Raw genomic sequence first — 24,784 nt, 5'->3', positions numbered from 1 at the left:
TGAAATAGGCACCTTGTGATGCAGTGAACTACATTATCTGCTGCTCTGTTCATTTCTCAAACTCTTCTTCCTCCCTTTAGGGCTTTAACTCCAGTTTTAATTAGGGGAAATTAGTGTGATGTGTAAATGAAGTTAATCCTGAAGAAATTTGTAAGTTAATTGCTCATTAAGAAGGACTTAACAAGCAGAAATACCTTTAACACTGGCCCGTGTAACAGCTACTGATGCACAAGTCACAAGCCATTTCAAGGGAGAGAGGGGAAGAAATGATGGACTCCCTAACATGAGAGCACAAAATTACCAACCTACAACAGTATTGAAGGTGTTCACCGACTCTAACACACAGAGGAAATTTTCTCCCTTAGTGATGAAGTTGTTCTACTACAATCTAAAATGCAGAGTATTTCATGTACTGTTTCTCATGTCTTAAAACAATTTTCTGCCTTGACTTTACATCTCTGGGTCTGCCACTGGCATTTTAAATTTACTGCAAAGATGCAGTGACTCCATCTCAGTCAAGCATGATGTTGCTGAACTGGTTTCCTGACTTCAGGTCCCCCTAGCACTCTATTAATATTCAGTTGTGCAAACATAATCAAACTTGTAATATGTAAGAATCAGTTTTTCTTGCCTCAGTTGGTCACATTCAGCAGGTAGACAAGCTTTTATTCTGCATGGCTGCTATAGCATACTAATGTGGATAAATAGAGTACAAGATAAACCACTGAGTTATTTGTGTAGCACTTTGTGTGGTGACCTATACTAACTGAATTTATGAATTTATACCACAAGTGTAATCTGGGAACCATGGATGCCTCCTATATCTTGAGATGTCATAAAAAATACAGAGGTGTTTAAAATTAAATTTTAGATGTGTGCTATAAAAGGTACTTCATAGTTCATGAATAATCTGCTCAGCTTCACTTGTGGAGTTATTAATCATGGTTGCCCATAGAGTTACTTTACACAGAAGCCAGTCACTAATGTATCACAATATTTAGAAGCAGCATGCTGTCAAGGATATGGAGATTGAGGTGTACCCAAAATACAGAATCCCTGAAAATAAGCAGTAAAACAATGAGCACAATCTGAGAATTGTTCGGACTACGGACATGACAAATGATTTGGAGGGTTAACAAAGCTGCTAATGGCGTTAATATGGATTGAAGTAACTCAATGATACCTTCACCTTGTTTGAATTGTAATTAAATTGAGCTTAAGTCCGCTTTTCCCCATACATGCCAATTTCTCATTTTCGGAATTTCCTGACAGGTGTGCAACCGCATGCAAATAAAGTCAAGGGGCTCAGCCTAGAAACATTTTGTTGTACTGGTGGTAACCGCCAGATTAAAATATTCAAAGGACTGTTTGCCAAGGTTGGCATAGTGCCAGTGATAGGAAGCGACTGTCTACCCAAGCGGTAAGTTAAGCCTGGTTACATGTTTTTTTCTTGCAGTCTCCCGTGAATACTGCTTAACACACAGCTGGAGTCCTTCTCCACTGAGGTTTCTGTATGGAGTAGAAATGGTATTTTTGTTTTAAAATGACGGCGCAGCATTATCACAATTTACAATGAAAGGAAGCTGGAAAATCAGGAAATGGCTGATTAATTCTGCCCCTTCAGTGGTGTGTCATTACTGGCAGGGTTAAAGCCAGTGGAAAATAATGTCGCCTTACCAGCTGCTAAGAAGACTGAGAAGTCAACTATACACTGACTGCCACAGGAAAATCCAGGCTGCCTTTTAATGTGAATTCTTATAGCATGGGATAATAAAAACAAAATTAGCAGTAAGCATATAGATCACTCTTAACATTTATAGGAATTATATTTATTTTCTTCAGGGACTATTTACACAAAAATATAGAGAATGTGTTCTGCACTTTATTCATTTTCAATATCCATGAACTGTGTTAAGGAATGATCTAATTGAGCTATATAAAACGATTAAGGAATTTGATGCAGTAGAAAGTAAGAAAACAGTCCAGAACAAGGAACAACACCTTAAAATTAGAGTTAAACAGTTCGTTGGTGATGTCAGAAAGCATTTCTACACACAAAGCGCAGTGAAAATCTGGAATTCTTGCTCCTACCCCCAAAAGCTGTCGAGGCAATGTTAATCAAAAATTTCAAAACTGAGATTGATAGGTATTTTGTTTGGTAGGAATATTCATTGGCATCCTTTGATCTATGATGATGGATATGCAGCAAATACACTGGGGATGGAATAGTTTCATATGGTGCACTTCTGCTGATGACTGAAGAAACAAATCCATTACAGGGAGGTTCTACCACAAATGTTGCAAATGAGGTAGTTATCAGGTGTCATTGTCGGTTGCTGTTTTCAGTTTGGCGTCTGTTGTCAGGCCGCTGTTACCAGTGATCATCATGGCGACGTACTTCGGTCCACAGGTGATGTTGCTATTTCTCCCGGTTGGCTGTTGTCTCCCAGGTGTGAAAATCAATGTTTAGGGCCTTCATATCATGCTTGCAAGCCTCCTTGAAGTGGATCTTTGGGCGTCTGACTTACCTTCTGGCTCCGGCCAAACACCATACAGAAAATCCTGAGGAATGCATCCATCTTCCATCCTGCAAACGTGCCCAAGCCAACAAAGTCACGTCTGCTTGATAAGTGCGAGCATACGTGGAGATGTGCCTTTGAGAGGATTGTTGCATTCATGAGATGCCAAGAATGTGCTGTAAACAACGAGAATGAAAATTGTTGAGATTCCCTTCTTGATAGCTGTAAATTGTTCATGTTTCACAGCCATACAACAAATGTGCTGAGAGGACAGGCCTCATAAAACAGCATCTTGGCCCTGTTACAAATATGACACTTGTAAGATTCTTATGGTTTTGGATTGTCTGTTTAATCTAAGATATAACAGAGTAGTGAAAAGGTTCATGTAACCTACCCTGAACACTGCTTGACAACAAGCCTGGGTAACTTGGGGACAGTGCGGGCCAGGCTGATTTACTGGAAGAAAGTGCAAGATGTTCACATGTGTGGATAATAGCAAAGACATCTGTGATGACTCTGGGTAGACTGTTAGTCTCACGTCTCACAGGCAGGCGTTAGGAATGTCAACTTTTGTAAATAATTATGCTTTAAGCTTCTATTTAATTTCAAGATAGAATGGAGTTGAGGGTCTAACAGATAGCTAATTAACATTTCTAACTGGATGCAATTCATGTAATTCATGTTGATGGGCTTTGAGAGGGGAGGAGTCCATAGAAAGCCATTGTGGCACCATGTCATTGGATTTTTCTTAAGATATCCCTGAATCATACAGACAGGTCAGTCTGCAAGAATCTGTGAAAGAGAGAGCAGAAAGATAGAGGCAGCCAGCCTCTATTGTTCATCACAATGCGTGTGGGAGCTCATGCTTGATTGAAGAGACCAAGTTCATGAAGATTTACACAGGGCTGGAAGATTTGCCTAGCTTTGGTTAGAGGAAGGAATCTCCAGGGTAACCCTCACCATGGAAGTCACTTTGTGGATTAGAGGTTATCTGGTTAGAAAAGGGAAAAGGAAGCAAGCCATCAGGAGCTGAGAATAGCTTTGAACTGGTTCCTGGAGAATGAAGTGTCCACTTAAGGGACAGACTAAAGTATAGTCATGGAGGGAGACTTTCGGTCATTTTAAAAGTTAAATGGGAAAATGTTTCTGTACTTTAGAGTATAAATCGACTGAATGGTGTTAGAAATGTTGCTTTTAGTTTTTCTATTACATGAAAGTCTTAAAACTTGAAACCTTGTCCTGTGGTCTTTACAGTCAGTAGCTAGAAATTTGAATATCTTTCTAAAAGTTATCAGCCTCTACAGGGATCATAATAGTCCTAAGAGTCAGGCTCTTGTTTTTCCACGCACGCTTCCTGAGTTGGCCAAAGTGGTAGCTGCTTTGCCTATGTGTGCGTCAAGTTCTGCAACAAGAATCAGATTTTCTGTCACTGTAGACACAAAGCAGCAGAATTTGCCAACCACTTCCAGCACTGTTTAGTGTGATCAAGGGCAGAGTTGTGGCATAAACATCATTTTCTCATAGTAAGTGTATTAAAGATAAGTGTATTAAGGATTACAGAACCAGCTGTGAGGATATGGAGTTGAGATACAGATCAGCCATGATCCAATTGAATGGCAGAACAGGCTCGAGAGCCTGAATTGCTTACTTCTGATCATATATTTCTATAACTTTTGTTATGTTATAGTGAATGAAACTCCTTTGTCTTAAAATAAAATGAAATTGTCAGTGCACTAAGCCGTGGTGTGGTAGCATGAGGATGTATTGAAAAATCATGTGCATGTTCCTTATGATTTTCCATTACACCCTTGTGACAGCTAAGGTGCTTCGATGGAAGCAGTGGCTCAGAGAATCAACCCAAAAATGGTTACTGAGTTGCAGAGATCTGTAAACAATAATTTGGAAACAATACATGCTGCCTTCAACATTTCTAGAGCTGTTGGAAAAATCAGGATTGGTGATCGCCGAATCCACAATGCACTTAGCTATCACTGCGTTAATCACAACCATGATGTTAGCTAACCTATTCTCCACCAGATTATGAAATACCGAATGCACAGATTGCAAGGAATGCAGCTATCATTAATCAATGAGTTACCAGGTTTCGGATTCAGAAAGACACCTGCTGATATAAAGCCTAATATTTCTTCTCCAATCAGTGATCTGCTAGCAAATGAATGGTGAAATCAGTATCTGTAAAATATTTGCTACATGAATAATGTGCATTGTTCAGCAGCATTTAAGGTTTGGGTAACTGGGGCAGAAAGGCACTATTAACAAAGGACTGGTCAGGGCATAGTGCTTCAGCAACAATGTCTGATGATAGTAATCTATTATCTGGCATTGATGAGCATTGTTGTATCTCTATGGAATCAAACCAGGAGCATTAGGAAAGCTGAAAGAATGTGAAAAATATTTATGATAATACAACTGTGATAGAACCTGTTGGAAACTTTGATTTTTATGGATTAAGTAGTTTAGATTATTACTGAACATTTTCCCCATTCACCCAACACATGTCTTCTGTTCTGATGCTTTCATCTGGTTCTGACATTGAAGAGTAATTTACCACTTTTATTTATATAGGATGCCCTTGATCCTTTTTCTTCTACTTTTTTTTCAATTTTATCAACATCTCCATACTTTAATTTTTCCCACTTATTCATATAAATTCTCCTCTTAAAATACTTGAAGGAAAATTGCAAAAGGGCACTTGATACTTATCAATATTTAGATTGGAGTTAGGTTTTGTTTGTCATTGTGCTGATGTGAGACTGCCAAAATCATACAAGATCTAATGATTAAGCCAACATGATCATATGTGTATGTGTAGCTTTCTTCAAGCATTTCTTTAAAGAAATACTAAATGTCAGTGTCAATGGTCCCCAGTTTTGATTCTTTCATCTACAAATCAGCCCTGATCACTGCCTTTGTAAAAGAGACATGTAAGAACAGAATATCAATAGGTATATTTCAAAAATAAGAATCTTTGGCTGCAGAAGCTCATTTAATTATTAAGGTTTGGAGAACAACGGCTCTGTGATGACTGAGGCAGACAGCAAATTAGGATAAATGGGAACATGGAAAAGAAATCTAGCAAGACAGTCACAATCACCAATTCAATATCTTTGCACTCATTAAGTAACGAATCATTGGATTGTGTATTGTTCTTAATTTTAATGTCTTTGGAAATGCACATGATCCAGAGAGATGACTGTGATCATCAAGTTACTTGAGTCCTCTCTAGTTGTTTCAGAGTTAACATCAGTTTTATGGAGAGTTTTTCACATGGTCGGCTGACTCCCTCTGGGTCTAGAATTCAAAATCTGGTGGTTTTGTGAGTCTGAGGGTTGCAACTGTCAATAAACGATCTCAAATCAAAACGAAGAGTATGTAAACATATAGCAATAGCACAGGCTGCTGAATTTATAATCAAATAGGTAATGAGAAATCTGCAGTCATGTGTGAACATGCAGAAATGTAACAATGATGCTTTTGCAAACTGCACCAGATATATTTCGTTTCAATACCTCAGGAGGTCCTAAAGAGTCTCTGCTGCAGTTTAGGGAAATACAGCAGACAATTTGCATGCAGCAAAGTCTCACAAACAACACTGAGATAGATGACCATATAGATTGTGTAGTGATGCTTGCTGAAGGATAAATGCTGGCCAGGCCATGGACAGATCTCTTCTTCGAATAGTGTCATGAATCTTTTAAGTCCACCTTTTTACAGCCACCTGAGAAGGCAGACAGAAACTTGGATTAATGTCTCATTCGAAAGATACCCTAATGCAGGTGCTATCAATCTAGATTATGAAGTTTCTGAAGTGCAGCTGAACCCACAACTTTCTGACCCAGAAGTGAGAATACTACTATTGAGAATCAAACCTAATGCCCTAAACCTAAGCAAATTAATCTCTAATTTTGATTTCAATTACAGTAAATGTAAAGGACAAAGTTATTTTGCATATGTTTGGAGGTCAAGATTCAGAATTCAGTTATAAATGCTGCTTTGGCCTTAACAACGTTGCAATAGGAAAAGTAGGAAATAGGAAAATAATAAATAAAGACAGATAAAATCATGAAATAACTCTGGGATTCCTGTACTCTTTAATTTTGAAATGAAGACTTGTGATTGCCCTCTAGAAACACGACCTGAAGACTACAACATTCCTAGGTGTTTTGATTGGCAAGTTTTTAAATGTTTAAAAAATGTTTCTCATTGCATAGGAATATTGTATAAATTGAGATATCATTTGCCAGTTCAAATACATATTTCTATTCTTTGTAACCAACCGTAACAATGTTGTTAATTCATTCTGAAGCCAGATGGTGAAGTAGGGAACCAGGCACCAATTTTTCCCTTAATACTAGATTTATTTGCAGAATACAACATTACGTTGTGCCTGCCTCCTCCCTAACCGACATGCTGGCCTGAATTTTCAGCTTGGCGGGTGGGCGCGATCGTTGGGCCCGGGATTGGCCGGGAAACGGACCGCCGACTGCGATCGGCCCCTGACTGCGATTTCACGCTGGCTGACCAACTGAAAAACTCAGCACTGCCGGGGTGGGGAGGGGGCAGGTGATGATGTCAGCCTGGGCGCACGCCAGCGCTGACAGAAAGCTCCCTGAAGGCAGACAGCTGCCTCAGGGAGCTGAAGACCTGAATCAGCAAAATTAATGGTTCCAAAAGTTGAAGAAAAATGTCCATGCATCATAATCAGTCACCTGAAAATTTAGCTTATGAAAATGCTACCCGCAAAAATGTATTTATATTTTGTTTCATCACAGAAATCTCATTCCGCTCGTGGATGAGCTTTGCTGAAAAATGCAAAGACCACCTGGCCGATTCGCTCGTCCATCAACCGTAAGGTTGGACGGGCTACGTAAAATAACAGACAATTGCACCATTGATGGGCTTAATTGGCCTCTTAATTGTCGGCGGGCGCACTTCTGACTTTCACACGCGCCTGCCGACTGAAATATCGCACAAGCACGGGATGACGTTGGGACACTCGCCTGACAGCATTTCGCATGATTTCATGCCCGATCAGGTAGGACACGCGCCCGCCCGATCAGTGTAAAATTCAACCCACTATCTCCCAGAAGTCTTTCTATGTACTCTTTTGAAAGTGCCTTAAACAAATAAACAAATAGCCTAATGAACAACCCCTTGGAAAGGGGAACTATAACTTGCCTGTAACTAAAACAAAAACTTTAACGGAAATTTATCAAATGAAAACATCGTTTTGGGGAATGATTATGCACTCCTGCCCCTGCAGTGCCTACCAGTCACAGAAGTCTTTCTTTATACACTTTTGAGTAAAAATCAAATAAACAAATTAACTAATAAACAAACTGACAGCCCCTTCAAAGGGCACTGTAACAAAAACCAAATCTTTAGAGGAAAGTTATCTAATTTAAATAAAAGTAATATTTATGGGGAGATGATGCACTCCAGCCTCTGCGGTACCCACTGATTGTGGAAGGCCTCAAGGGTACCAATGGACACCACATGCTCCCTCTCTAAGCACACTCCGGTGCAGGATTTTTTTTGAAATGCAACAGGCAACTCGGACTACTAGTGACGACACATCAGGACTCGTCCAGGATTTAAACCCAGGACCTCTTGCATGTCCAGTCAATGAAAATTCTGAAGTGAGAATCATACCCTTTGACAAATGGGCAGCACACAGGTCTTTCTTTATATGTGCTCAAGGTACTCAATCAATTAATGCCCATCACCTATGTATCCTTAAACGTAACAATACAATTAACACACTATTAGCAATGTGTGAGCATACCACAAATCAAAAACACATCCTAATCTCCTATTACGGAAGTAAGCTATACAAATTTGTGCTGGCACAGGCGATTTTGACAACACTGACCATTACTTATTCGCCTTAAGACTTTGAAAATTGATGTGATACATTTTGTACAAAATTCCCTCCTTATGTTTTGATTTCATTCCAATCAATTACTACCCTTGTTCGACAAAATATTTCAATTGAGTTCTTCTCTTCATAACTACCCTACCAGAAATTCCAGCTATACGCATCTGGTCAATCCAAAAATTGCTTTAGCGCTTAAATCAATAAGACACTGGCCTAGATGTGTGGAATTCAATACCCTTGGATATATGGATCAAATCAACAAAACATACGCTCAAGTCTAAAGTGAAAATCTTTCTTCTTGACAGATACTCTTCATGACAACACAGTAAAATATCTGACCAACGGTCTCTTATATTATGCACTTTTTTAATGCTCTAAAGTAATCTTAAGTACTGCTGTCTAAATTCATCCTTCTTGCTCTCCTGTTTGAATCAGTACTCTCCCATTGTAAATGTATGGTAATTAACTGTAATTATCTCAGCGTATAACATGAGGATTCAGCTTTCTGGCTTTCTTTCCTATCTATATGCCATGACTTGGCATATCTCTCTCTTTCTCTCCCTCGAGGGGAGTCAACCTTCATGAAAATGCTTACAACCTCCCTCTCCCATACAAACATATACTTCAATCCATAGGTATTGGTGTATTTCATTCTAGCAATTGTCTTAAATGCTGTGATCATGATCATTTGTATTGTGTGTAAATTGTATGGAAAAATAAATAAAATAATTGAAACAAAAAAGAATAAGAAGAAAGCAAAAGTATCTTCTTCTACTGATCAAAGATACAGTTGAATACAATCTTAAAATTCTTCTTCATTATACAACTGCCATTGTGTTCCAGCCATTCTTCTTTTGGAACATTATTTATTATGTTATTACTTTTTCTTTTTTCCTCTATACTCTGCACAATTTTCCAGACAGAGGGAGGCAATCAGTACCCAGTTCTCAACCAGTGCTGTAACTAGAAGTTGAGCAAAAAGCAGCTGCAGGTGAATTTTCCTTTGACATTGCCTTCCTCTCCCCATGGATAGTTCCCAGAAATGGGCGCAAGAAATTCCTCGATGCAACCTGCATTAACCACGCTGTTCATTGACTGCACACGTCAGCAAAGGACCCAATATTGTTACTTTCTTGCACTACTTGAAGCTAGCCTGCATTGCTTCATTCTATCCTGCACCTCTTATGAGTAAGGTACATTGTGCCAGCTGGAGGAGCTGACATTATTTGGAATAGTGCTGTGCAACAAAGAACATTAGCTGACCATGGGAGACCATGTGCACCCAAGGTTTTCGGATGCTGTACTAGAGATCTTGTGGAGGAGATGAAAAGGAGGAGAGATGTCCTGTATCCAAAGGAGGCCCTCCAGACAAGGACAAGGCAGAGGGAGTAGATAACTAAGGAAGTCAATGCCAAGAGTTTAGCTCAGAGAACCTGAATGCAGTGCTGAAAGAAATTTAATGACTTCACCTAAATTCCTCTTCAAATGCCATATCCTACCAACTGCACACCTAACCTAAGTCACTGTTAAATTCACCACACCCCTATCACTCACCTACCAACAATCTTGATCAATCTTGCATTCATAGCCTCACCTCACCCACTTAGCACTGTTGAAAGCCTCACATCCTCATCTCACAACTTGCAGACACATCTGACTATGACATCCACATTAGCTTAACAGACTGTATAACGCTAACGGACAAACTTCCCTTTCTCTTGCAGATCAAGGTGGTGCACAACCAGAGACAGCAGGAACTAACCGGAGAGGGCAGGCACATTTTCCTGTGAAGCAGAGCTGAATCCATTAAAGATGACGATGTCTTCATATCCAATCCTCCTTCTCACATACCACTTGGCCCTCATCCCACGATTTTTTCTGTCACAAGCTGCAGATGGTGTAAGCACACATTTTTTACTTTCCCCTTACTCCTTCTGACAACCTTACCCTTGTGTGCATCTTTCCTTTCAAATACCCAAGAAGTGCAACATGGCCAGCCAGTGGAGGAGGACCAAGAAGACAGCCATGATGAAAAACCACCATCATTTGATTTTGCTTTTGCAGCCACCAGCTCAGATATTGATAGTGTGCATTACCTTCACACAGCTTAGAGCTGGGATCTGCACATGATGAGGTACCAGACATGAATGTGCTGCAACCAGGGCAAGGGTCAAGGATAATACAAATGGCAGCTCAGCAGAGGACGACATCATGCACAGATTCTGCTGCAGGTTACTCAGGTGAGGACTTTGCTGGGCCAGGCAACAGAAGAAGGTGGATGGGTGTCCAGAACAAAATGCTTTTTGCTACATTGGGAAGCCTGCCAGAAAATTTGTGGGCTCAATTTTAACTCACTCAAGACCCATCACAGAGTTAAATAGGGCCCTGTGTTCAATGTCAAGGAGCATGGAGGAATCTAGCACCAGCTTGGCATGGGGCTTTGTGCAGAGCTTGGAACCCATACTCTCCAGCATGAAACTGGTGGCCAACTCCACTAGCCGATGCCTAATGTCTCAGCTTCTACTGCAGCACAAGTGGCCTCCAATGAAAGTCTGCATGCTGCAATGCAAATTAAGACTAATACAATGCCAAGTCAGCTTGTTGCCGTACATGGTCAGATTGCTGTAATTTTGACCGTAGGTACCAGTGTTTAAAGAGGATTGAAGGGTGTCACAATAGTCTAGCAATATGTCTTCCAACAGGTTATTAGGATTGCTGATGCATCACCCCATGGAAAAAACTGTCTCAAGGATGACAGTATTCATGATTCCACCCCAGCCACTCTGCCAACACCCTTGTGCTGTTGCCTGTCAGCCCGCCTCGCCTGCTGCTGCACTTGCCAAGATGGTGCAATTAGCTGTAGAGCCTTCTCAGCCCAGAGCTACTCAATGTTTTCCTCCAAGCCCATTTGAAGTGTTTTCTGCATCAACAGCCTTCCATCAGCCATGCTACCACCACTGGGATAGCACTACATAGGAGCACTAAGACAAGCAAAGGCAATAGAAGACAGGCACAATGGTGATTGTTGACTTTGGTATGCACTATGGCATGATTTCATTTGTAAATTTGTTTTGGAATGTTTATTTTGTTTTGGTTTTTATTTCTGCATTGTCACTAAGTGGATGCTGTGATCGTCAGTAACAGAAGAATGATAAGGTATGGGATTGTTTGTGAATAGGGAATTGGCATTGAAGGTACTAGTATTGGACTCATATGAGTTCTTCACACAAAGCCCAGTCAGAAATGGGCTGTCTAGCTTTCCTCCTCTTCCCCCTCTTTTTCTTCCTGTTCCTCTGCTTCTTGCCTGATTAGGTAGTAGCAAGAGCTGCTTCCATGTGGTGAAATTGTGCAGCATGCCACCACAAATCTTGAGACCCACTTAGCAAAGTAATGCAGGGCTCCTCCAGGGCAGTCCAGATAGTAGAAACATTGGTTAAGCACACCTATTATCTACTCTATCCCATTTCTTCTGGAAGCATGGCTTTCACTGCATGCATGCTGGCCACGTGTGTGGGGGTTATGAACCAGAGTCATGAGCTGTGTTATCAGTGGATATCCCTTGTTACACAGCAACCACCATGGTGGCTGAAGTACAGCTGGCACAGTGAACTACCCTAAAATGAAGGTAAGATACAGGGCAATGACCTCATGGATATGCTGCCTATACTCACACAACAGCTGCATATTAAGGGAGTGGAATCCCTTGGAGTTCCAGTACATGGCAAGTCACTATGAAGCATCCACAAAGCAATCTGCATACAGTCAATGGCACCCTGCACATGGGGAAGCCCGAAAAGCTTGCAAACTCTTATTCCCACACTGTCTCCTTGTCTCCTGCAAGGAGAAATAAAATAAAGTTACCACTTTTCGAATAGAGTGATTCAATGACCTCCCCTATATAAAGTTTGCAAACTGTCAGATGTTGCTAATATCTCCAGTACCAGCATGAAAAGAGCCAGATGCATAAAGGTTCATTGCCACAATCACCTTTTCAGCCACTGGCAAAGCGGTTTGCCCTGCTCTGAAGTTGCAGTTGTGGCTGCAGCAGTTGGAAGATTTTAGTGACAACCTCTGTATTGCAGAAGTCTCAAACATTGGTTGTCACTGAGGTTCAGATAAGAGAATTGCTCCCTAAACACCCTGGGTGGATATGGCCTCCTGCTGAGAGTCCTTCTCCCCCTCCTCCTCCTCCCTCTTTTAGCAGCTTGTCCTGCTCTGCATGACCTCTGCTTATTCTTCTAAGAATGCTCAATTTCAAAAGAAAGGTCTATTAGTGCACCCATGCCAGGAAGTAACTTTGGTGCAAAAGCCTTGAAGTCAGCAAAAAGTATTTCAGCATTTGCCACACCACACCCTGTAGACTCCTGAAACTTGAATCAACTATGGAAAGCACCAAAAAGATGTAGAATTATAGCAACAGCCAGAATAAATCAACCAGCAACTAACCTGTAAGTTGCTAATGATCCCATTCAATAGCGCTGGTGGGTTTCTTACATGCTACTTAAAGCACATTCACTTGTGCGAGCTTAAGATGTGCTGGTTGGAGGTCCAAAATGGCAGCAGTGTCATCAAATCAATTGCACGTTCATTGACACATTATCTCTCTGTTCCGCATGCATCTGGTGAACATTTAAGTTGTATTTGACTGCTTTTGGAGGAGAATCACTGCAGTTCAGGAAGTAAAATCATTAGGAATGAGCATAAAAAATATCGATCTGGATTTTTGTCATGGGTGAAATCCTGAATGAATGGCAGACCACAATTCACACCCACTATTTGCAATGAACTCCGGGCAGTATGAGTGGCCAACATTGGGATCTTGCCATTTGAGGATAGGAAATCACAGATTATTGTAGAATTTAAAGCTCTGCAGTAGTGTAAAGGAGCCATGCCATTTAGAACTGTTTCCCATGCACAACAGGAAGTTTATTTCTTCAAGGATATTTGTCAGATTTTCAAGATGGCCCAGAGACCAAAGTTCATGGGTGTAGCTGTGGAAATGCTTCTACGTGAAATCACGCAGAGGAGAAAGACATTGTTTGGCAAGCTGAAATGTAAGAACAGAAGGAAAGCAGCAGAGCCGCTGCAGCAGGAGGCAGACAGAGCAATGACTGTCATTGGAACCACCATATGCATAGCAACACAGGGCAGGAAATTCAATGAGATGGCAAGGTAAGCAGAGTGTACTGCATATCCCCATTACTGAAAACGTTAGCCACTTGGTAATCTCCCTTCATACTTGAATTGCTTAACATCAGTGCCTAAGAGAGAGCACAATTCCCTTTACGTCCCCAGCCTTCACGTGGAAGTGCTCCGTCACTCACATTCTTCTCCACAGTCACCTCACTAAAAGCTCACAAGGAATTTAATGCATCTGTCATCACATTCATCACGCGATACATTTTGACAGCTGGGTTTTACTGCAGCTCATGGAAACCAATGTTAATCTCACTTTTTGTTTCCTTATTTTTACCTTAAATGAGAAGATAACAAATAACAGCAGAGGGAGAATAGCAACATGTTGCAGGCCTGAGTGTTAAGCGCTTCAATGCCACCAATGGAGAATATATGTAGCGCAGGCATTATCTGTTAGTGAGCTATAACAGTCACCCTCCTTGCTGCCCCTATAATCTCATTACAGATCTCAGTTTAGCAACTTCTGTTCTAGAATCTTCCTGTTCTCTTGTGGACTGCAGAATAACAATAATAAAACCTCCTACATTCTTGACCATATGATACTTCCACTGTAGCTTGGAAATGCAAGATTGATGTTACTTCATATGACAGAGAATCTCTTTGGAGGAATCTCACATAGTTTATGTGGTTATGCCTTTGAACTGGGAAGATGGTGGCATTGTGGTAAAGTCACTGGAACAGTAATCCAGAGGCTCAGGCTAATGCCCTGGGCACATGGGTTCAAATCCCATGGCAGCTGATGGAATTTAAATACAATTAATAAAAAATCTGGAATATAAAGCTAGTCTCAGTAATGGTGACCATTGCTGTAAAAACCCATCCAGTTCACTAATGTCCTTTAGGGAAGGAAAATCTGCCATCCTTACCTGGTCTGACTTATATGTGACTCCAGAATTGCCCTCTGAAATGGCTTAGCAAGCCACTCAGTTCAAGAGCAATTAGGGATGGGAATCAAATGCTGGCCTTGTCAGCGACACTCACATCCTGTGAAAGAACAAAGAGAACTGAGGTGGATATCCTTTAAAGTCCAAACCTACTTAAAATGATTTCTGAGGCCAGATTCCTGTGTTGATGGCTTCCTGCTGACTGATGAACCTAATTAGTTAGCTTCCCATCAGAATACACAATGTTGGGGGTATTTGCTGTACATCACTGTTGGCTCAACGAAAGAACCAAGTCACTAGCAGCCTGTTGTTTCTAGTGTATAATTCTGTGGGAGGAAAAAAAAGATTTGCTGCCACAAAATGGCTGTTGCTATGGGGTCCAGGATATGTGTCCTCAGTATGCCTATGCCTTTCCAAAGCCTGCCTCAGAGAACAGAGAGCTGCTGTTCCTTTCGGTACGTGGATAGGGTTCCTTCACTTTCCTCCAGAACAAGTTCCTGCCACAAAAGGGGCAAGCAAGCTTTGAAACGTGAGCTGAATTAGTGACATTTTTAGCCACGAGTGGTCTGTGGTCTCCAGTAGCCTCATGGAGGAGCACAACACATCTGTGGAGACATTGCAGCAGCATTGTAGTTGTAGGCAGTCAATCTGCAGCATATTGCTAATAAGATGCTTCAAAGCATTATGTAAGAGAATACACTATTATACAGTATCTATCTGGCTTATGATGTCGAGCAATCAGAGCTAGCGTTTTTCTTGAGGCATTTTGGTTTTGATGCATAGTTGTGCATCAGCACGGAGCTTTGAGGAGCTTGAAATCCATCATCAAAACCTCGGAGGTTCTTCCCTTCACACCAGCTTTTTTATAAGCCTTTTTCTTTTATCTGGAAATTATAACAGCCACTTCCACCTGAATTAAGATGAAGAAACCTGTTTTGCGTAGTTGTGTCTGAAAACCTTTAATAACTTTTGCAGATCATGAAATCATGGCTCAGAATGAAACATCAAAGGCGTGCTATATGTGTGCCTGACCTTGAAAAAGCTTTCTATACTCTGTGTAGACTTAAAAGGAGGTAATAATATCATAAAAATTCAGAATTTTTGGAAACTTACATACACACTTGTTAAACAAGTGTGGCAGAAGGAAAAGGCTGGGTGAAAGAGAAATTGAACTGACACGGTAAATCTCTTCTAGCAAACTCAGTCCACAGGATGATCATTTGGATTACATCCACAATGGGATTTTCTCTCGTTCTTCGAGCTAACTTCATGTAACTTTAGCAATTTGTTGAAGGATGGAGTTTTTTGAAAGCTCTGATTGGGCAGTGATTATACTTAATTTGCGTTTTTTAAAAATAATTATTCATGGATTAGACAAAGCAAAGTAGCAAAATACTTGTCCGTTTTAGGAGAGATCTGAGCTATATTTGGCTTGGAGAAGGAGCAACTTTTAGGAAGCAGCATCTTGGCTTATGTGATCAATATAGAGCATTAAGATTTGCCTCTTTCATCATTCTGCTGAACCTGTAGCTCAGCTGAAAAGGGGGGAGGAGTGGGAGAGCTTACAGATACCTACACTAGCAAATAATGGACTCATAAGAATATTGTGATTTTTGTTCGTGAAGCAGAAGATGCTCTTTCAGGTCTCTTTGTCTTATCTGTCTCTCGATATTCATACTTTTAGAACAACATTTCTGTCACTTCCCTCAGAGCTCAATGATAAAACTGTATGCAACGGATCAGGAACAATATACATAGCAAGAGCTGTACTACTAATAATACTGATTGGGCCAAATCTTCTGAGGAGTGGCCATCACCATGGGATTGCCACTCTGGTCCTATTTACTTACCTTGAACTGGAGCTCCACATTATCTTCTGAGCCTTGCCCATCTCCAAAGAATCCAGAACCAGTGAATGTGTAACAATGTATTCATTAATCAATTTCAGCAAATGACAACTTGCATATGTATATATATATATATATATAATGCTTTCAAAGTAAGGAAATTCTCCAAGGCAATTTACAAAGGAGGAAGAGGAACAGACACTGAAAGAGAAAGCTCAGAGAGGAGTGATCCAAAGCTTAACCAAAGATATGGATTTTCAGAAATCCTTTAAAGGTGGGGAGGGAAGTAAATAGGTGAAGAGAAGTTTCAGAGGATAAGAGCAAAAATGCTAAAGGAGGACATAGGAAAAGGAGGAATGCACAGAAGGCCAGACTCAGGGATTAGAAGTTCAGCTCTAGGCCAAATACATTGTTGGGGTGGTGTACAACTCAGCCAGGAGGGGCATGCAGCCAGTGGGTAAGGATGTGGAGTCTTTTGTTGTGCGAGTTGAGCTCAATGATAGTACACAATGGGAAGAAATCCTAGCTCACTCATTACTTAATTATCAGGCAGGTAATTGGTTAGAGGCAGAAGTGGAGTGAAAAGATAGGGCCAGGTGTCATCTGCACACAAAAAACTTTTTCCATATCTATAGACAAGATTGTGCCTCCATTCCACTCCTACCTGTCCGAAAACAGTCAGTACATCTCCTGCAACAGTTTCTCCTCCTAATTATGCATGTCTCCCTTAGAAATGCCCTCAACCTTGGCCCCTTTCTATTCCTTATCCACATGCTTCAAAGTCGCAACATAAATAGGCAAAGACCAGCTTCCATAACAATGCTGATGACACACAGTTCTACTGTTCCAATATTACCTTCAACTGCCCTACTTTATTCTCAACTAGTGCTAATACAAAAGCAAAATACTGCAGATGCTAGAAATCTGAAAGAGAAACATAAAATGCTGGAAATACTCAGCAGGTTAGGCAGCATCTGGTGAGAGAGAAACGAAGTAAATGTTTCAGGTTGTTTTGATAAAAGGTCATCAACATTATCTCCCACTGCACTTATTGCATACCCGGATTCCCCAATGATTTCCTTGGTGGAAAGTTGCTCTTACATAATCCCAAAATAACTAATACTGCTTAAGCTGCATCCTATCTTTCTTCTTCCCAACACCCTCCATTGGTGCCTTGTTCCCAGTGGATTGAATTCAATGTTTTTTTCTTATCTATAAATGCCTCCAGAGAGATCCTGTCTCCTACTACATACAAGTGCACACATTCCATTTTTCTAGTTCTGCCCTCCTTTTACCTGTTCCTTCCACCACTCCATAGTCAGGAGCTATATTGACCCTTCACATTGGGATTTTCTCCTTACCCCTCTTCAGCCTTGCTACTTTTCTAGTTGCTCACAAATTTTCCCAAAACCAGCCCTAAATATTTCCCTCCAACTGCTCAAGGTCTACTTTAGCCTTTGGGACATTTATAGGCTAAAAGTGCTATATAAATGCAAATTATTGTTAAAAAAAGTCCCACTTATCAGAGTAGCAAATATGATTGACGCTGATGTTGTGAAAAAAGCAACTAAAAATAGACCACATGGTGATAGTGTAAAAAAAAATGGTGTGTGAATGTTGCTGCAAAATGAAATGCTTCACCATGGAGATGACTGAGGCTGAGACCATCGTATTTGTTGAAGTGGATATATATTTGGAGCAGTGAGACAAACAGGGTTACGGGGACAGAGCATGACATGGGATTTTTTCTGGAAGGCAGCAACACAGAGAGGATGAACCAAATGGCTTCCTTCTGTATTGCAGACCTCTTTGGCTCTGTGAAGTGGGAAGCCTATCCTTGTAACTGGTTTGCTCACAAATTATGTAAACATCAGTTACAGTGAAATGAATGGTTGGTTTCTCCAATATGGTTTCTAACTCTCAGAGGATGGAAATTATGTGTGCCCACTCCAAGCACTTTTGAGTAATCTTTATGATCCCCATGAATGTCTCTGCATTAACATTATAATGAATTACTTCAACATCTCATACTATGTTTTGGCTAAAGATAGCCTTCCACAGTCACAGCAAATTGCAATTCTGCAGCATAGAACATCAATACAAACATCACTTGATGCCAAATCCAGTAAAAATGGGGAAGTAAAGCGACAAGAGCCTCTTGTACTTTTCCCAATGGGATTACCTGACTTCCACATGTCATGTAGAAGATAATAAATCAAGAATTTAGTACGCTTTGGTTTGTACTCAACAAATTCAAATTTTAAATAAAAGGATTGCAAAATTACTTTATTAATATGAATTACATTTAGGTTCAAACCAGCCACAATATCCTTTCTAAAGTTCTGTCCCACAAATCTTGCAGGACAGACATTAAGGGAATTCTTTATTATTTAGCCCTAACAACACTAAAATCAAAATATATACCTGTAATCTTGAAGACTTCTGGCAAAAATACATGCAGCGGCTAAAAAAAATCACTGTGGTAAATTGAATCTTAGCAAAGTTGCAGCACAAGGCTTCAGTGCTCCACACACATAACCAAATATAGTAGCCTAGGAATTTCAAGCATTGTGGACAAATTGCAGTTAGGTAATGAGATTAAAGCTGGCAGCAGCTGCTCTGTCTAGCACACAGTTGCCTCTCCTCCTGCTGTCAGTCAGTTATTTATTTTTATCGCTGTAGCGGTTTCTTTTCCGTTTACAAATAGTCTCAGAATTCCAGAATGTAAAACCCATCAAAGTTAATTGTTATAAGATCCTAATAATGGGAAGGCCATTTGAGTAGTAAGACTTTGAATATGGAAAGGGACCTATTTTTACAGAATAGTTTTTCTTAATCTTTTGTCTTTGTGCCAGAACGAAACTGACCTAATGGTTCTAAATGTTCTGTTTCATCCAAAACCATGTTTATAATCTTAATTTCTAATTATGCGACTATAGTACACTCATGCTTTCCTTTTACATCTAGTAATAATAAATCAGCAAACCATCTGTCCTACTGACAAAGCTGTTACATCACTTGACCTTCATAACATAACATTTTCCTGTTTGCAAAATAATAACTTGTCATTCAAAACTGCATATTACAAACAGATAATTATTCAGCATGTAAATGTGTCTGGAGGCAATATCATTGAATGCATGATAAAACTGCAATGAGGACAGGGGCAAAGATTTTTTTCTGCATACGCTTCATCTACTCTGTCGATAGGGGTTATTCCAATGTCCTGAAGGCAAACATCTGAACGATAAAACCCATCAGAAAAAAAGTCTTGCAACTCTGTTACCGTCAATTAGGGACAGTGGCTGGTCTCCACGGGCTGTGGGTAGCATCAAGATGGAGGCGGCTTCTGAAGATTTCTTCAGCTGGTAAAAATAAATATGGCCAGAGCTGCCAGGCCATCGCTGTGGGGGAGGAATCTCCATCTCTCCACAGGATGGCCAGTGGTCGCAGCTGTAGTCCCCTGGCACTCGTGGCTGTAGATGGTGTGGGGAGGGGGGGCAATTGGTGGGAGGGGGCAGATTTAAGGAGGCCCCACTGACCCCTGCCCTGCGCTAGGAGGCCGTCATCAGCCGCCTGTCAGGCTTCAGCCTCAGTCGAGCCCCATCCACCACAGGGAAGATCCGGGCGGTGTCACCAATTTGCCCCTAAGTGGGCACTTAATAGAGCATAGTTAGCTACCCGCTCCTGCTGGTCTCCGGCTAGATCACTCAGAGGTGGGAACACCTTTGGGAGCCACCCCGAGGTGGGGTTCTTTAACTTTGCTCCCGGTCCTGCGTCCAAACCTGTCTCTGCGAGACCAGGAAGGTTCCACCCTAAGTAAACAAACTGATGGGTGGTAGGCTGGATGGATGAATGGGCTTTGCTTGCCAAAATTTTAGCAGATTATTATGGGTCCACGATTCTACTCCTGGAAGATTTTGGTGCTATACAGCATTTCAATCAGTATTTTATTACACTATTCCCAGGTGCTTTATGCCTGCTTTTTGAAGCATGTTTATATCGACACAGGAGGCAAAACCCCAGTCAGGCTAATCAGTGGGAACGAAATTCAATAAAATATTGCTGTTCAGTCTTTTAAAACACTATTATTTCCTCATCTGTACCAGTTTCAAAGCGCTGAGCAACACTAGGCCCTAATTGTGGTTAATTGTGTACTGCACTTTATGCTGTCTTGTGCTACTCTCAATTACTTTGAGTAATGACTATCACCACATATATCAAACTTATGAATGTTAAAATCACTCCAGTATTTATTTACATTTAAATCAGAAGGTGCAAGACACATCATATAAAATATAAGGCAATGTTGTCACACTTACAACAGTTGTAAAATGCCTGCCAAGGGGAAGGCTTTCTTTTTCAGATTTCTTTCTTCAACTCTGAACTTGAGTTTAAAAAGCTGCAAAAGTCTTCTGTCTCTTTTAGAAGTCAGCAGTTCTTAGTATGTGCTTTGAGAGGCTGGCTGGCTGTGGGGTGATAGTCCTTCAGTATCAGGCCACAACCACAGCGGAGAAGAAAGTAGGAAGAGATGAGAGGCATCGGAGTGAGACTGGAAGGGCCTCAGGGAGATCTGTTGACTGAGCACTTGAATATACATCTCTGTAATAGGGTGAAATTTCTATATTCTTCACAATAATTATTCGTGAAAAATGCAAAATTACTTTACTGCTGCTATACTTTCCCCCATAATTATTCTGATACATAGGTAAAATGAAAACAAAAAATAAAGCATTTTAAAACTACTTTATAGTCTTTGGGCTGAATCTTGCTGCGACCCTGCTTCAACTGGCACCAGAACTTGATGAGTCATATTGCAGGAAGTGGCCGACTTAGCAGCTGCCCCTGGGGCTGCCATCCGATTAAAGACAGCAAACCGCCCCTCTGGGCCAGCAGCTCAGCAACGCCAAAGCTAACAGTGGCCATTTCTGGGGCTGCAGCTGCTGGGAGAGAGTGCCTCAATCGCCATGCACCCACGAAGAAGGGTGAGTGGTTTCGGGGGCTGCCATGGCCAGGCGTGCAGGCCCCGGTGATTGAGGCGGGTGGTCGCGGTACATCTTACTGGGCTCAATTGCCCTCCTGGCAGGCGGCCGATCTGCCAACTTCATCGCCACTGGCAAAATGGGATTGGAGCAGGAGGACATCGGGCACCCGATTGACACTTCCTGTGCCATTTTGCCAGCCTTCCCTACTCTCAGCCCGTCACCAAAGAACTGGTAAAATTCCAGCATTTGTTTTCTTCGCAATTTGACTTTCATTTAAAGACTTAATCGGAACTTTTACATCAAAATAATATTTCTGGAATAAACTGCTATAATGTTTTGTTTAATTCTAGGAATATTTATTTATGTATATTACAATTCAAAAGAATTCTAAGTGACTATTGGTCGAGAATCAATCACCCATGACACGCAGTGAGTGTTCAACACTCACAGTACTAAAATGAGATTATATGGACACAATTTTCAATAAAGCAATAGCGGTCAGGCTTCTTGTTGAATCAAACCACCAAAGCCCCAGGCTTCATAGATTTATTTAAGCCAATGTTTCTGCATTGGAACGTTAAATGAGTTCACGCGTATGGCATTAATGGGCCTTGTCCATTCCACCTACAGCACAAGTTCATTGTAATGAACTCACTTAAAGCAGATACTCCTTTACAACAAAATTTTAATCTTGTCCTAAATACTTCTCCGATGAAACTGGCCTGTGTTTTTTTTTTAGAGACTAGTTTTACCAAGCACACACTTGACATGCATAAATTGGAAAATTCAGTTTTAATGGTACAAGATTCAGACCACATGAAAAAAACAAATGTAAGAACAGCAACCATATTTACATATTATGGGAAAATCAGTTACTTAAAACATATGCATCAGATGTCTCTGAACTGCATTTCTATACAATACTGCAATGCAGTTTTCCAAAGGGAGAAGAATGGAGTATGTGGGCTGGGAGATTGACAGGCGAGGATTATAGGAATGGAGTTAGGAAAGGCAGTGTCAGGATTAGATAGTCTAGCGGAGTTGATTTGCTGGCAGACAGGGACCCTGTGGAGCTGGGTGAAAACCGGAGTGATGAGTGTGCAGGAAAGGACTTTTCCCATGGAGTTCTGGATTAAATTAAGTTTAGGAGGAATGGAAATAGGCAAGGAAGTATGGAAATTGAGAAATTGCTTCTCTGATGGGTCTCAGGCAGAATGGGTGTATTGGGCAGAAGTGGACAGCAGTACTCAAATGTGATGGTCATGGTGATAGACTTAATGTAGAGTAGAAACCTCAGGGTTGAACAGAATGCCAAGATTCTGTACCACCGGCTCAGTCTGATTCAGTAGCCAAGGGGGCTGATGGATTTAGTATCCAAAGCATGAATTTCAGAAACTCTGCTCTAAGTTACCCCCTTCCCCGCCAGCCCCGCTTGGAGTAACAGTGTAAGTGAGAGAATGCAAATACATTGAAGGCTCCAAGCAACTTGATGAAGAATATGGAAAACCAATAAAAAATATTTTCTTTTAAACAACCAGCATATTTATTTTAAGGTATTTAGAGGAATATAAGGGGAAGAGCCCTTCCACGATCTTTGTGAAACAAATTTGTAATCCTTTTAGAAAATCAGTGCAGTTATAACCCAGCTACACATATCCCATGGAAAAAGTCTTACCTCACATTGGTTCATACAGCACTATGATAATAATGCTTTCAAATTCTAGGGTGTGCAGTTTTAATATGCTTAATATACTGTAAAATCTAGTCATTGAGGTGTTTTGTAATATAATGTTTCCACTATATATCCTTTCAAGACTACACATATTGGTACAATGCTCACTCACCATGGTTGATAGATTTTTGGCTCTCAAATCACTTGTCTATCTACATTTCCAACAGAAATAAAACTGCTCGACATTAGCCTAGTGTACTGTTATCACTTTTACACCCTTATCCTATTTGCTGAGACTACTGCAATGCTGAAATTTATGTTTACCTTAGGGTACTTTCAGCTATTGACGTTTATACTTACTATAACTTTCACTTTTTAAATAAATAAAGCAATGTCAACTGAGAAAACCCTATTTTATTTCTGAATTTGAAGCTATTTGTAAAATCTGCACCGCAAGTCTTATAACAATGGTAAAAATTAATATTTAGAAGGAGGGATGCAAAGCATGATTCTGCAATTTCTACTTCAAAATGAAAGTAAAGCTTAAGCAAATGATCCCCATGAGGCTAGAGGGACATGAATTCTAAGTGCTGATGTGAAGGGGACTAATGAGACATGGCAGGAACTATGGATGAGCACTGAACAAAATTGAACAAGCATGTAATAAGATTGAGTCAGCACATATTAGTGCCATTGTCAAAATGTTGCCTCATGTCCAGGCCACACATTCTGCTCTTTCTTTCCACTATCTAAGATACCCGGCTAAACTTCTCCTGAAACAATTGAGTTAACTTTGGAAAAAGGAAGTTTCATCCTGTGCAGTGATGTTACATGAGTAAGGGATTTCACTGTTTTAGCTTGCATGCTGCAGTGGACCCCACAAGAAGACGGGAAAAGGTGCGGTTTTAAAACTTTATACTAAACGGTATTCGGATGTACTTCCTCAGCTACAAAGCACTTCAGGATGGCCTGCAGATTTCATAGACGCTACATAGGTGCAATTTCTTTCCTTCTTTTCTTTCCTACACTGAAATTAGTGGCCCAATTTTATGAATGTGGCACTCACAGTAGAAAGGCAGTGGCTCTGCACTGGGACAGCACATTCATTAAATGAACCCTTGGGCATATACTCCAACAGTACAAGTGCTGATGCTGCAGTCCATTTTAAAATATAGGCCAACAGTGCCAAAATATGAAATAAAATAAAATAAAGCATTACACTATACACATTTTGCAAAATTTGAGAACATGACTAGGTGAAAGCACAGTGTGTGGAGAACGTATCATTTTGAACAAGGAAAACAACTTTAGCAAGTAGCTAATTTTCTTCATTCATAAATGTCATAAATGGTAACGGTTCTATTGACATGTTAATGGACATTCTGCAGAAAGGGACAATGATTGTTGATATGCCAGCAGGGAAGAAAGGAGGGAAGGAAGGCAGGAAGGAAGGAAGAATGGAAGGAAGGATGAAAGGACAAAATGAAGGAAGGAGGGTTGGAGGAACAAGGGGAATGAGGGATGGAAGGAAGAAGGGAAAGAAAGAGGGAAGGAGGAAGGGAAGGAAGGAAGGAGGGAAAGAGGGTAAGAAGGAAAGGATTTATATAGCACCTTTCGAGATCACTTTAGACTTAGACTCAGGGTGCAATCATCCCAGATTTACAATAAGTGCGGTAGTGGGCGGGAAGAAAGACATTTTACCCGTCGGCCGCGATAGCAGGCTTTCATACCATATCATCCTATTCCTGGCGCATCCTGCCTTATTAATAATGCATTCCTGGG

General features: G+C 40.7%; 1 long non-coding RNA gene across 2 annotated transcripts; it reads right to left on the bottom strand.

Moving 5' to 3' along the window:
* Nucleotides 1-1,719: 1,719 nt before the first annotated feature.
* Nucleotides 1,720-21,118, bottom strand: LOC144668182 (uncharacterized). 2 transcript variants are annotated; one of them, XR_013573440.1, is made up of 2 exons: nt 20,668-21,118; nt 1,720-2,695 (listed from the first exon to the last, which is right to left on the bottom strand). It is a non-coding gene; the product is annotated as an uncharacterized LOC144668182 (long non-coding RNA). The 2 variants fall into 2 exon arrangements; XR_013573441.1 differs by lacking the exon at nt 20,668-21,118 and adding an exon at nt 6,050-6,165.
* Nucleotides 21,119-24,784: the final 3,666 nt, after the last annotated feature.

Source organism: Cetorhinus maximus, chromosome 26 (genome assembly GCF_964194155.1).
Source record: "Cetorhinus maximus chromosome 26, sCetMax3.hap1.1, whole genome shotgun sequence".
In the NCBI taxonomy this organism is placed as follows: domain Eukaryota; kingdom Metazoa; phylum Chordata; class Chondrichthyes; order Lamniformes; family Cetorhinidae; genus Cetorhinus; species Cetorhinus maximus.
The sequence above is the reverse complement of the archived record's forward strand: the minus strand, read 5'-3'. Positions and strand labels throughout refer to the sequence as shown.